Below are 14,446 nucleotides of genomic sequence, written 5' to 3'. Positions count from 1 at the left end.
CTATTACTGTCATATTCTCTTGTTTATTCAGTACAATCCATACACAGTTTTTATACTGCCAGGTTGCTTTCTACTACTTTATATTTATTTGGTATGACTACTACAAGCAGGATTGTTACTCACCAGCCCCGCAACGCAGCCTTTGCAACCTAGTGTCATGGGCTTCCTGATTCACAGCCCTCTCAGCTGCAGCTGTAAAGGGACTAGAGAAATAGTTAGGCATATGTCTCCATCACATACACAGGCTGGTCTTTGGTAAACAGTTATTGATATGAATATTTACACACTGCTCGGACATCACCCCTCTGCCTTGCTTCTTGGACCCACTCATCCAAGAGCTCCCTCTTCCTCCACTTTAAGTCAGCATAGTGGTGCCAGACCTGCTCACCAGTATGAGGGATTCCAGTGACACTGGTGAGATCATGGGCAAGATGGTCACAGGCTTTTACTTTATATTGAGAGCCCTGATACTGGCCCTGCAGCAGTCTCTCATCATGTTTTTTTTTTACCAGGAGTCCTACCATGACATTGGACTCCTGTATGCCCCAGCGCTGTGCCCAGAAGTGCATGCCCTCACCAACACCTGCCATACTGCCTACAGTGGGAAGCTGCAACCAGTTATGAGCTGTATTTCCACCTGCGGGGTTTAAATGTGGCTGATTTCCTGCCCTTTACCATGGTTGGATGGTTTTGAATATGCTTAGCTAAGGTTGGCAGTGCTTATAGGGGCAGGTTCACCATTGCTTACCAATGGGCAAATCCACTTAGCTGGGCTATTCATTGCTTAGTATTCATATGTACACAATGCTTACACCAGGTCAGCAAAGCTGTGCAATGCTTAACATTGCTTATTTTTTTTATTTTATAAACTATCTGCTGTATGGGATTGATTCATCATTCATTACATATTATAAATTTGCTTACTGTCCCTAACATCCCCAATGCACTTTCATTACATTTATTCATGTGTGACTATAGTGCATGGGACACTTGTGTTTATATGGAGGTTTCACAACCTTATTAAGCTGACACCTCACATCTGGACCTACTACTGTACTCTGGTTAACAAATATATGTTATTTAGTAGCTAATTATGAAAAAAAATTTTATGTACTGTTTTCACATGTAAAATACAAATCATATACTGTGGGGATCATACCTAGAATGGCTGATTGCAAAGTATACGCTCAAACCACTACACTCCTGCTTATGTTGAATGTCTCTTGCTATTTAATTTCTTGTGCTGTTTAAGCTGGACTAAGCATAGCTAAGCAGCAGGCACACCCATGCAGCTACACTTAAACTTTATTGCATTTATAAAGAAAAAAATATTTGCTGTGTTTTATTATTTGTACCCTTCAGAATATCCCTGCTAATGCTGAACCTGTTATTCTATCAACTTTCTGCTTTGTGGGATGATTGTCCCTTATGGCTTTGTCCGTATTCCTTACTCTGACAGGTTGGGAGGTGTGCACTATGTGCTTATGCTGCATCTGTTATTCTTTCAGCTTTTGCCTTGGTAGGGATGATTGTCCCTTATGGCTTTGACAAAGATTTCTTACCCTGATGGGTTGGGGATATTACAAGTATTCTCACTCATTTTATATTGCTGAATGGCAATTCTGACATGCAGGGGGCATGTATATTGTGAGAGCACTGCTCTCAGTCACACCCCCTGCACTCATACACAAATCCATGTCCGTTTAACAGCACGGTAGCGCGCCTTCATGAATATGCATGGCACGCTGCCGTGCTATACAGGAATGGTCCCTTCCATGCAGGAATAAGGTATTCCTGCACAGACGTTTGCTGAATCCCGGGGACAGTGCTGAACTATAAAGTAACAGAAGCGTTTTGGTTTCTACCCAGAAAATTTATTGTTTTAATAATGAAATGAAGTAATTTATGGATCTTCTCTAATTGCCAAGTTCTGAAGAATGTCTAAATTGCTGCTTTAGTTTTCTCATTACTTAACAATAATAGCAATGATTCAAATGACTTTTTGTTGCCATATAGCTGATTAGATTTGCTGTGTATCAATCTTATTAGAAGGTTATGCTTTATAGCTGATATTTTATTCTACATAAAAGAACCATGTTATTTTATTTTTAAGTTTAGACCTGCCATTCTGTTACAATAACTATTGGGAATGCAACCAAATCTTCTTCCTTGGTTATTTTTATTAACAACAGTATTTTTTCTGCTTATGTGCCTCTTGCATTTTGGCTGTTTAACCATTTTAACCACTTTTGTTTCATCATTAAAGGTGAGATAATTAAGAGACTACATGGCATTCTCAGTAAGCTTTGCTTAGAGTATAGCTGAAAATGTGATAACCTATACACTCTATATCCACAAATGTCAGTAAATATACAGTAAATATCTGTGTCAGTATATGTTAGGCTACTTGTGCATATAACTATAAGTATATCAAGGTATGTCAATGTACCTATGAAAAAATCTGTATATGAACTGTGTCATTAGATTTAATTATGCTTATATGGAAATTCTCAATGCAGCATCTGCTCATGTTTCTGCAAAAACGGGCTATGCCGGCTGAAAATCCTGGTTAATTAACTACAAGTAAATTAGTAATGCTGACTGAGACACTGCTCCTTATAAATTAGAAATGGTCTAATATAAAATTTGAGTTTTGTAGCTTTTTAAAATGAGTACTCTATTAATATGTAATATCCCCTGCATGCCTCCCAGATAAAACAAATGGCACATCCGTTACTTTACTGCCAATTACAGTAAGGCTAGATGCAGATCTACATGGTTTCTTGACCACGGATGGTGTCTGTATAATTGTATTTTGAAAAGTAATGTCTTATATTCTGTTGCACATCTAAGTGATGTTTATTTACTTTTGAAAACACCTGAGGGCATCATGAGTAATGAGTTTAATCTCCGTTATATTGGTGTAATAATACCATTTCACATTATCAATCATTGAGCTGCACTAATGTTAATATAAAAGTTGCATAACTAACTCAAAGGCTAGAGGTGAGTCAGCCAAGATACTAAACCTATTATTAACACTGCACATGGTATTTATGCTGTGAATATTCCTTCAGCTTTAAATTACTGGGCACATAAATTCACAGACGTACTGTCTTTAAGGAATAATAAATATGTTTTGGAGTTACTCATTCTGACAAGGTAAACTCTGCTCTGACCTTTGAAGTGATGTGTACTGAATCATAAAAGAGCATGCATTATGTTAGATTGCAGAACTGCACTGCCCTACAGTCACAGATTTTTAGATTTAAGTATAGTATGATGCAGAACAGTGCAGAAAACTGAGAATTTAACAGGTCAAATGAGCATAACTATCCCTTCAAATTTATATTTTAATACTCATGTTAAGGCCATTTGTACAAAAGCTATAAAATACATAGGTTATTTACTAAGGAAATTTTCAATAAGAGATGGCAGCAGTGTGGTTACAGTGTACAAAATATATATTAGACCAGTTATTGAGTACACCTATACAGTTTGTATATACACTAACTCAATTTTAAATCTTACAAGATGTACAGAGGAAATTTACAAAAAGAACTTTGCCAACTACTACTTTGGGACAAGATGTAAGTACTTAAGTTGTTTAACTTCTGTTATAGATATATGTGGGGCAAATTAATATTTGCATCCAAAAATATTTCATGCATCTATTTTACAGGCTATGTATAAAATTCAAGTTTTTAATTGCCCAGATACATACAGACAAAATAGTATGAAACTTGTGACAAAACTCTGAGGTTCCAGGGTTAGGCATGCTTATGTTACTGTAAAGATCTTTAATATATGGAATAATACCCCACTTTGGGTTAGGCAGTCAAAACAATGGAGAACATTAAAAGTAATTGAGACATCTGGGGTGGGACAAAGTTTTTGTACAGTTTCTTGAGGAATCAGTGTTCCTTGATGGTTATTAAGCCTGAACACTGTAGCTGAACTTACACTTATTTTGCTGAAAAAAATTTACTTTTAGCAGGGAGGCTGGGATAAAGTTGATTTTTTTATCATCATTTTTGGAAAGTGCTTAGACACACATTATAATTTGGTGTATGTCGCACCTCTCAACTGTCCAGATTTCTGCAGAATATCCAGATTTTGGCTTCATATTTTTGGTTTTCTTCCCTTAAAATTTTTTGTTTTTCAGGCAAAATACAGAGGATTGAAGTCACTAAATAATGGCATACATTTGAATTTCAGACTTCATATCCTCAGAAAATGCAAACCAACACAAAACATGTTATTCTAACAACATTCTAAGCTTATAAGAACAATATTTAAAATCTGTCTCTATTTCTGGGTCTTGGTCCTTCCATTATTTAAGGCTTTGTCCAGATTTCTTGTGTTAGGAAGTTGAGAGGTGTGTGTGTGTGTGTGTGTGTGTGTGTGTGTGTGTGTGTGTGTGTGTGTGTGTGTGTGTGTGTGTGTGTGTGTGTGTGTGTGTGTGTGTGTGTGTGTGTGTGTATGTGTGTGTGTGTGTATGTGTGTGTGTGTGTGAATGAGGGGCTGTGTATACATGTGTAGATGTATACAGATAGAAATAGACAGAAAAACGGGAATAGACAGGTAAATACTAGTATCAAAAGATAAAGATATAGACATACATTTCATGCAAATAGGCATGCAGATCATACAGATCAGCATAGATTATAGTGAAGTAGGATTCAGTTAGAAATGAGTTGATTTTAAATTTTGGCTGACTCCCTTATTTAATTAGACTCCCATCTTACTGCAGCTTAAGTAACATTGTTAGCTGTCTCAGCCAGGGCCATACCTCTCAACCTCTTAGAGCAAGAAATCTGGACAAAGCCATCAGTAATGGGGGGACAAAGGCCCAAAAATAATGACACTTTTAAATGTAGCTCTTACAAACTTAGAAAATTGATAGAACAACAGGTTGTCTAGTAGCTTGAATTTTCTGATGGGTATTAAGTCTGAAACCTCAAATGTCTGTCATTATTTTCTGACTTCAACCCTCAATGATTTGCCAATGACATGTGAGAAAACCACAATTTTATGAGAAACAGGCACAAAATATGAGGCAAAAATCTGGACATTCTGTGAAAATCTGTGCAGTTGAGAGTTATGCTAGGGCTACACTTCTCCATTCATTCACATTCAAGCTTCTCATTGACAGGTATTGTCCTCCTGTATCACAAAGACACTTCATAGTTCATGTGATCATCTGCTGATGATGCTCGGCTATTAGCCTGCCTTCCATTGAGGAATGCTATGGGAGAAATTTGTCCATCAGCTTAACATCATAGAATTTACTTTCTTCTAACTACAGGTCTCAAACAGAGCATTCTAGTTCACCTGATAAAAAGAATATAATTTCAACTATTTAAGGGATAATGACTATAGAAGCTTACATTGCTCTGAGTTCAAAACACTACTTACATCCTATCCCTTTAGTTTAATGGAACAGTGTTTGAACCCTACTTCTTATACACAAAATTTCCATCAAGCAGCTTTCACCTCCTCCTCCTGCTAGCTATCCTTTCTCAACCTGTAAGATATATCTTCACCTTTCCTTTCCATTGCACCTTTCCTAACATAGTCAAAATTTCATATGTTTTCACTGGAAATCATAATTTTTCATTTTCTAGCATTTATGCAATATTCTTGCTTGAACTTCTCTCTCAGTGCTTACAAATCCTAAACTATCAGAGAAATGCAATGGCTGGGTCTTAGGAATACCATGTAATGACAAAATAGCTAGACTGAAGTAAGAAATGCAGCCAAAAGCTGACTGACAATGTAACTGGATCCACTTGCACGACAGAGGTAAAGTAATTAGGGAATGCTTTAGTGAAAACTCCAGAGACTGTGTGAAGACTGTCATTGCATGATGAGAGTCACATGACCTATCAGTCTGTTCTCAACATGATGCACAAGGATGACCTGCTATGTGCAGAGCTGACTTCATTAATAAGGGCTAATAATCAAACTTCCTACCAATTTATTGTCATAAATAGGAAGGGAATTTGTTCATAGGACAGTAATAATGGGGGGGGGGGTGAATAGCAATTTGAGGAGCACACAGAAAGTCAAAAGGAAAGGAAGACTGGAATGGGTATGAGGAAACAAGTGTATTTTTTTTGTGGGACAGATGCTCATTTTAGTTTTTACCAAGAAGAACACAGGCAGACAGACAGACAGGCAGGCAGGCAGAAGAAGAGTAATTGATATTGAAGGGAATTGGATCACATACTGTGTTGGGAAGTGTCACACAAGGAAGGGTGACGCCATGACTGGATATAAGGTGGGGTGGCATGTGATGATTATCTTTCTAGTGTTATACCTGGCTAGAGATTGGTCACTTCTGTATCTAATCTCCTGGCTGGGCCCAACTACTGGTGGTCTAATAGGTGAAGTATGCTACAGGAGGCCAACTTGGGCATCAAGCCACCTGTCCACCAACACCATCAGCACATTTTCCACTTCCTGCTACATTACTTATTGTGAACACAGGTGATATCCTAACATGGGGAGCCTACAACTCCTACTGATGACAGTCATGCAATCCAGTAGGGCTCCCCCCACTGAATAACCTACAGCACCTGCAGACAGACAGGCCTGGAGGAACCGGACACCTAGCAGTGGATGGGATGGCAGGTTGATGATGAGGTAACCACTGTCATACCATACCCACAGCTCTGGATGGTGCTACATAAAATAGCAACATAAATGGAGAGAAACAAAACAAAATGGAACAACAAATAAACATAAAAGGGACAGTGATAAAGAGATGGACATAACAAGGAAAAACATAAATACTGTGTAAGACTCTTTGGTATAAAGGTAAGTGGAGGAGTAAAATGTTTTTAGGTATGTAATGTTAATATAAACAATACTCCTGACAAACCAATGGGCACTATTTCAGACAGTGTACCACAGGGGGAAGGATGACATAATGTTTAATGATTCCCCTTGTGTATACATGGGGAGAACAGAGCATATTGTGAAATCAGGCATCACAGGCTCCTTAAAATATGGGTAGAGATACTGCTGGCACCCTTTGTGAGGCCAAGGGACATATAAGGAGGAGATGGACTTGACATAATGAACAGTGGCCTGTAGAACAACATTTGGACAATGCTAGGGGACACAGCCACAGATGACCAATAGTGTCATAAACAGAGGTCACATCCAATGCTTGGCAGTCATGTAATATGGCATACAGCAGCTAGAAGTACACAACACAGTATGAATTTCTGAGGCATGCACAGGATATGCAGAGTATAACTGACACTGGTGGGTTGCTTGGAAAGGACAGTGCATGCAAAATGCTATCAGGCAGATCCCTGCACCATGGAAAGATGTCAATGGACATATCAATGTAGTGGAATAACATGCAGGTGTGTTATATATTATGACCCATGGCATGCTGGAGGAAATCACAAAGACAGGCCAGTGAATGTTACCCTAGCAATATTGACACTCATCAGAGATAGTGCAGATGCTGGGACAGCATTGCAAACTGAATGTGCAGTGTATTTTTGTGTCAGAAACCTATAACTAGAGTAGGAAGGGTTTCCACTGCTAGTAAAACTTTAACTATAAACAATTCTACAGGATTTAAAATATCTGGAAATATAAAATATCAGTATATACAAAACCCTTTTCCTAGAAAGCCTTTTCATACTCCTACATCAAGTCACTTTGTACTCTTTCCCAGGGATTCATTAAACCTTACACAGAGTGTAGGAATAGTGCAGCAGCGGCTGCACAGAACATGGCTGCTGACCGATTCAGCAAAGGGTTCCCAGGACGTGCACAAGCTCTCCTACACTATTCCTGTACAGACACCATTGCCTTATGCTAATTACCTTATTTGTTGGTGAAAACCATGCAAATGAGGTGAATTAGTGATTCAGCAAGCAGGCAGGTGTTTGTGCAGGAATAATGTAACCTGCAGAAATGTATTCAGTTACTAGCTGAATACATTTCTGCAAATGAGAAAAGGGAGGCATGACAGCTCGAAAGAAAGCATGCATTATATGTAGTAGGCATGCTAATGGCGAAATGTATGGCCATTGGCAGGAAAATAGTTTTAATTTTTTAAAATAAAACTTTTTTTTGGCCGACTCCGGACGTTTAAGCAAAGGGCAGTGACACGCAAATGGGATTGTGCCGAAAATAAAAAAAAGGGGGGGGGGGGATAATTTTTTTATAGAAATCTGCATTTTTCTATTATAGACAATGGCATGCAGAATGAAAACAATATCAGAGAATAGTGGTTGCTAAGGGAAAAGGCCCAGTGTAAGTGTGGTAACTATGGAGTAAAGTAGTGGTGTATGCAAATGAGAGGAGTTATAGTGAATCACAAAATTCTTCTAAGTGTCAGACTACCTAACTGTGTAAGTGCTTTAACACCACCATGTAGACAGGAGGAGCAGCTAACATGAAAAGGGGGTGTGTCATGCTTGCTGTAAGCACACTGGAGCTCAGTGGCCCATGTTTGCCCTTAGCTAAGCACAGCTAAGAAAGGGTGTGTCTGTCTGAGGCTGTATTGTCTTATTCCATGAAATGCAGAGCGTGTTTGCATCCAGGGAGGGCCAGTTCTGCTTAAAACTGTTTAATTTAGCTAAATGAGTGTGTATGGAGCACACCGGTCCTAAAAAAAACAAAAAAAAAAAAACATAAATAGCAGAACTGTTTACAATTGAGGACTGGGTATACGTGGCTATGCATCAGGGCCAAAACAAGGATGAAATGGGAAGGGGAAACAGCAGAAGGAAGGCATTCAAGGATTACTAGCATAGCTGGCAGGTGGAATGTATCAGAATCAACCAATTACACAGGCAGCAGCCCAGCACACTACTATAAACTATGCTAACACTTTTCAATCTGTTTTTTCCCACAAACTCTATGTCACTGGTGTACACATTTGTGGGAATTTTAAACTGAAAAAATCTAACAAAACATGTTATGGGCTGCTGTTGCTCTGATCTATCAATACGTGCTAGAGACTGAGTGTGGTGAGGAGGATAATGCTGACAACCAACTCAGACTGAGGAAAAGGAGAAGATTGTTCAGACTCAGGGTAACCTACCAGGGGCTACATGATCTGAAGATAGTAGAGCACTACAGGGTGGACAGGGACATACTTCAGTAACTTATTGAGCTGTGCCAGCCTTGCCTCAGACCCAGAACCAACAGAGGGGAACCCATCCCAGTGGATACCAAGGTATGTGTAGCTTTAAGAATACTAGCTACAGGTACTTTCCACAGACCAACTGGGGATATCATGGGGGCATCACAGGCATCTGCATCCAGGATACTCCACCAGTTCCTGGATGCCATGCAACTGCCAGGTCATGAGCGATGTCCAGGGCATTATCATGAATGTGTGTGCTGGCAGCCCTAGAAGTTATCACGACTCCCAAATCTGGCATTCATCACAGCTGTACCGGTCATTTGCCAGTGGAGACATCCCATACGGCCATCTGGTGGGGGATGCTGGCTATGAACTGGAGCTGTGGATGATGACACTCATCAGAAATGCATACACACCTGAACAAAAATGCCATAATGAGGCACACGCACAAACCAGGATCATTATAAACTGTGTGTTTGGGATGCCCAAGTCACAGTTCACTGCCTTGACATATCTGGTGAAGCCTTGCAGTACTCTCCAGCCACATGTGCACACATGTTCTAGTATGTGCCATGCTCCAAGGAGGGCCAGTTCTGCTTAAAACTGTTTAATTTAGCTAAACGAGTGTGCGTGGAGCACACCGTTCCTAAAAAAAATAAAAAAACAACAACAGAAATAGCAGAACTGTTTGCAATTGTGGACTGGGTATGCACGGCTACACATCGGGGCCTAAACAAGGAGGAAATGGGAAGGGGAAACAGCAGAAGGAAGGCCCTCAAGGATTACTAACATAGCTGGCAGGTGGAATGTATCAGAATCAACCAATTACACAGGCAGCAGCCCAGCACACTACTATAAACTATGCTAACACCTTTCAATCTGTTTTTTCCCACAAACTCTATGCCACTGGTGTACACATTTGTGGGAATTTTAAACTGAAAAATCTAACAAAACATGTTAGGGGCTGATGTTGCTCTGATCTATCAATATGTGCTAGAGACTGAGTGTGGTGAGGAGGATAATGCTGACAACCAACTCAGACCGAAGAAAAGGAGAAGATTGTTCAGACCCAGGGTAACCTATCAGGAGCTACATGATCTGAAGATAGTAAAACACTACAGGGTGGACAGGGACATACTTCAGTAACTTGTTGAGCTGTGCTGGCATTGCCTCAGACCCAGAACCAACAGAGGGGAACCCATCCCAGTGGATACCAAGGTATGTGTAGCCTTAATAATACTAGCTACAGGTACTTTCCACAGACCAACTGAGGATATCATGGGGGCCTCACAGGCATCTACATCCAGGATACTCCACCATTTCCAAGATGCCATGCAACTGCCAGGTAATGAGCGATGCCCTGGGCATTATCATGAATGTGTGTGCTGGCAGCCCTAGAAGTTATCACAACTCCCAAATCTGGCATTCATCACAGCTGTACCAGTCATTTGCCAGTGGAGACATCCGATATGGCCATCTGGTGGGGGATGCTGGCTACGCACTGGAGCTGTGGATGATGACACTCATCAGAAATGCACACACACCTGAACAAGAACGCCATACTGAGGCACATGCACAAACCAGGATCATTATAGGCTGTGTGTTTTGGATGCTCAAGTCACAGTTCCACTGCCATGACATATCTGGTGGAGCCTTGCAGTACACTCCAGGCACATGTGCACACATGTTCTAGTATGTGCCATGCTACACAATATGATCCTGTGGCAAGAGCTGCAACAGAAACAAGATACATCAGTCTCCTTAACAAAATACATGAATGGAGTGGAATGTTCTGATAGGATATCTATGGTATTGATCAAGCATGTAAGGGAATGTTGTGGCTTACTGGCATAGCTCTGTGGGACAGCAGGAAGTATATCCTCTGTACTGGCCTACCAACACCATGCAGTACCACCCTAGTTGACTAATACCACTGCAGTATATGTGGTGAGCCAAATAACTAGGGGGTACTAGGTCACATGCATGGATGTCAAAGTGGGAGTCCCATACCCACCCCCAGCCTCACCCAGCTGATCAGCTGTAGAAAACCATACAGAAATGTCTGGTAAAGGCCCTCAAATGGTGACATCCATGAAATCCCCACCTACAGACCTTTACACAGTTATATCACAGCAGGTCTGGCAGTGGCAGTATGGCTTGAAAGGTAAGAAGTCTGAAACTACAAATGTTTATGCCAGAACAATCTGTCCTGTGGTTAATACTGTTACGCCTAAAGTCTCAAAGATAGGGCACACCACTATGCTAAATGGGACAAAAATGTTAAGCAAATATCAGCACAGTCTCTGCAAATGTGTATTATGTACAGGTGCCCCCCATAGTCCCATATACATGCAGTAACATGTCCCCAGCCTTAAGCAGCATTCAACTGTCAACTAGAGTGATGGCAAAACACAAACAGAAAGCAATTGGCAGTAACACCCACAGTCAACTTACTAGTACCATCCCAGGGTTGTCTATTGCTGACAGCCTGGAAGCATATGATTATCAGAATGCACTGCCTTGCTACAGATGGCCTGCATCTGTCACACCTGGCCTGCAGGCCTCTGGAAAATGCCTATGCCTCACCCTCAGTGCCCTGTTAGGGAGTGTCATGGAGTCCATAACATCAACATAACTCAGTCTACGAAATGCAAAGAAAGGCCATACTGCTAACTGCTAGGAGAAAACCTGCCAGTGTCAGACATCCAGAAAAATAGACCAAGCCATGAATAATGGGGTGAAAAAGGTCCAAAGTGAAGGATACCTTTGAAATACTGCTCTAATAATGTTATAAAGTTTTTGGAATGATTGTAGTAGCGTGGAATGTCTGATAGGTACAATGTCTGAAACTGCAATGTCAACTGTCAGTAATATCTGACTTCAACCCTGAGTGACTTGCAGAACACTTTTCCTTATAAACCACACTTGTTTGGGTAACCAACAAGATATATGAATTATGGATGTGGACATTCTGTGATACTCTGTACAGTCGACAGGCAGGCCTAGGAGTCTAAACATGGGAATGCACTCATTGCAGGCACTCCTAACCGTGGAAGATGGTGACATGTCTGCAGCCACAGAATCCTGGCCCACAGCCATGGGGAATAACACATCCTTCCCTGACCACTCATCCTATGCAACATCCTGACCCCAAAATGTGGCCATCCAAGAAAAATGAGGTGGGCCATACATATATGTGAGACAAACACACACCTCCAGGCTGGTCAAACAGTTTGATACACACAAGACCCTCCATGTGCAGTCAACCATTGAGAAGACTGCTAGGCAAAGTACTGGTAACTCTAGGCAAACATATCTGACCCAGGACACCCCCCACCACATATATTATACCTTACAAATATATCCAGAGTCTGCCTGTCACCCTGATCCTGTCTGACGTATATTACCCAACTGTGGACTGGAAATCAGACCAGGCCAGAACAGAAATGCACAGACATTCCACCATTGTAATATATCACCAAGGTTCTGGGCTGTTTCCTCAGCACCAGCAGTCAATTGCTTGTAGGCACACCTCTCAACAGGCTGGACTGTGCAAGAATGCATAGCATTTGGCCCATAATCCTGGTGTGTGCATCATTCATCCTGTAGTCCTCTGGTAAATCACTTTGATGATCTGAGGAGGTATGTCACGAGGTACTGAAACAATACATGACAGTGTCAAATAGCATACATGTCAGATTCCTGCTAAAACAAGCCCTATAACCCTAACAAACCATGCATTACTGAGAGAAATAGTCACAATCACCATATGCCCTATTGTCTCCCATTTTGATAGGCTATCTCCAGATATCTTGCACCAACAGGTTGAGAGGTATGGCTGTAGCACAAAACAAATTGGACTGGAGTACAACAATCCCTGGAATGGAGTCCCATATGTACTATAGAAGGTCAAACTGGGCATGCTCATACACTTGTCCGTAGGATCTAGTTATGAACAGGCCTTCCCCACCCAGTGCAATTACCATTGCCCTACTTTATCAGTCCTGAATATCTCTGTCACCATAGAGGTCACTTTCATCAAAATTTATCCCTATAAAATCTGTGGAGCATACAACAACTGTGTAACACTATAGTACAAATAACTAGTTAGGTAGGAGTTCTAATCTCAGTCCTGGCAAATATAAATATAAATGAGTGTGTGTGTGTGTGTGTGTGTGTGTGTGTGTGTTTACAAGTGAAAGCTTTTTGGTTCCATTCAAATCCAGTACACTTCCCCTTCCCCTACTTTAGCAGTCCTGCAGATATCAGTCATCTTAGAAGTGTCTTTCATCAAACATTAATCTCATAAGCTCTGTGGTGCATGCAATGACTGCATAACACTATAGTACAAATAACTAGTTAGGTAGGAGTTCTAATGTCAGTCCTGGCAAATGTAAAAGTGTGCGTGTGTGTTTAAAAGTAAAAACTTTTGGGTCTATTCAAACTCAGTACACTTCCTCTTTCTCTACTTTAGCAGTCCTGCAGATATCAGTCACCTTAGAAGTGCCTGTCGTCAGGCCTCAGCCCCATAAGCTCTGTGGTGCATGAGATAAGTGCGTGATGCTATAGTACAAATAACTAATTAGGTAGGAGTTCTAATCTCAGTTCTGACAAATGTGTGTATATGTGTAGTTTAAAATATTTTGTGGTCTTTCTCACCCAGTACATCACCCATTGCCATACTTTACAAGGGCTTGTGATGTTCCTCACATTAGAAGTGCATGTGATAAATGTGTAACACTATAGTAGCAATAAATAGATAGGTAGGACTTCTAATCTCAGGCCGGGCAAGTGTGTGTGTGTGTGTGTGTGTGTGTGTGTGTGTGTGTGTGTGTGTGTGTGTGTGTGTGTGTGTGTGTGTGTGTGTACAGTATCCTGTCTGTGGGGGGGTGGTTGTTGTGTTTGTATTAGAACCATAACATTGGGGAGTGGGTTTTGCCACTTTTTGCTCTTGCATGTCCCAGTGTCCACAGTACAAGGCCCACAGTTGTCATCCACTGTGTTAGGACCTGTAGACACTCTGCAGCCCTATAAGCATTGAGCCATGTGCAATAACTATGTAAAAGTATGGAACAGATAACAAGATAGGGTACCCATCTAATCTTTGGATATCACTCCCCATTCAGGAATCATACACAAGCACACTCAGGTAGGCAGCCACACCTACATCAGTAGGTGGCCTGCAAACCAGCTCACAGATAGAACCCACAGTGTGAAAGCAGCAGACTCCATGTCAGACCTCTGAACAGTCACTAGTGGAGTCCCACAGGTTGTGGACCTGGGTTCACTTATGTTTGGGATCCACACCTCTGAGAACCAGCGCAA

This window comes from Protopterus annectens, chromosome 1.part2 (assembly GCF_019279795.1).
Source record: "Protopterus annectens isolate FY-2018-M chromosome 1.part2, PAN1.0, whole genome shotgun sequence".
Lineage (NCBI taxonomy): Eukaryota > Metazoa > Chordata > Ceratodontiformes > Protopteridae > Protopterus > Protopterus annectens.
Note: the sequence above shows the minus strand (reverse complement) of the source record.